General features: G+C 27.0%; 1 protein-coding gene across 1 annotated transcript in view; it reads left to right on the top strand.

The window, feature by feature from the left end:
* The window catches only part of kif13bb (kinesin family member 13Bb), a 38,010-nt gene that overhangs the window by 12,460 nt on the left and 24,558 nt on the right, over positions 1-992 (top strand). The gene's annotated exons all lie outside the window — the stretch shown is intronic.

Here is a 992-nt window from a genome sequence, read left to right as displayed (position 1 = left end):
CTGTACAGACCGTATATTCTATTGCCCTACACCAAACCTACCCCTCACAGGAAGCTTTGTGCTATTTCAGATTTTCAGTACACTCCATTCTGTGTGATTTATATGCGTTTTGAAAAGTGGGGACATGGGGTAATGTCCTGAAAAGTCACCTTCTCCTTGTAATACCTATGTCATACCTTTGTCATTATACAAATTTATGTCCTCATTTGTCACAAAAACGCGCACACACGCACACAGATTTAGGCAAGTGGAGTATTACATGCCAAAACAGTGTGAAATTTACAAAAATTATAAATGATGTCTAAAAATATTACTAAAACGTTCAAATAAACATTAACTGAAATAAAATAATATATATATTGCTTAAAGCTGAAATAATTTTATTTCAGCTAGTTGACAAGGCAACATATTCATTTAGTTTAACTAAAAACAACTATTAAAATATCTAAAACTAAAACTGAAATAAAAATATATACTGTAGATATTTTTAAATTATTTGTTATTTTTTTTATATATTCTTAAGTTATATTCATATTTTATTTATAAACTAATAAAAAAATGTCAAACTAAAATGAAATTATAAATATAAAAACTAATTCCAAATCTTAATAAAAACTATAATAGTGTCTCAATGATACTAAAGTAAAACTGAATATATTTTATGCTGAAAATAAATGATTTCTTTGCTCTACTTACTCAATATATTTGCACTATTTCACACTAATAGTGTGCTGTTTGCACTATATACTCGGTCTATGCGCACTATTTGCTCTATTGACCCAGTTTATATGCACTATATGCACTAATAGTGCATTATTTGCACTAATTAAGGTGTTATTTTGCACTAATAGTGCACTATTTATGTGCACTATTTACTCAATTTGTTTGCACGATTTATTTAGTAAATAAACAGTACATCATTGAAAAGAAAATGTGATTTCATGGAATTTATTTATTCATTCATGTTTATATGTTTATTATACATTAGACAT

The sequence above is a fragment of the Sinocyclocheilus rhinocerous genome, unplaced genomic scaffold, assembly GCF_001515625.1.
Source record: "Sinocyclocheilus rhinocerous isolate Xijiao unplaced genomic scaffold, SAMN03320098_v1.1 scaffold228, whole genome shotgun sequence".
Taxonomy (NCBI): domain Eukaryota; kingdom Metazoa; phylum Chordata; class Actinopteri; order Cypriniformes; family Cyprinidae; genus Sinocyclocheilus; species Sinocyclocheilus rhinocerous.
This window is presented reverse-complemented; position numbering and strand designations above follow the sequence as displayed.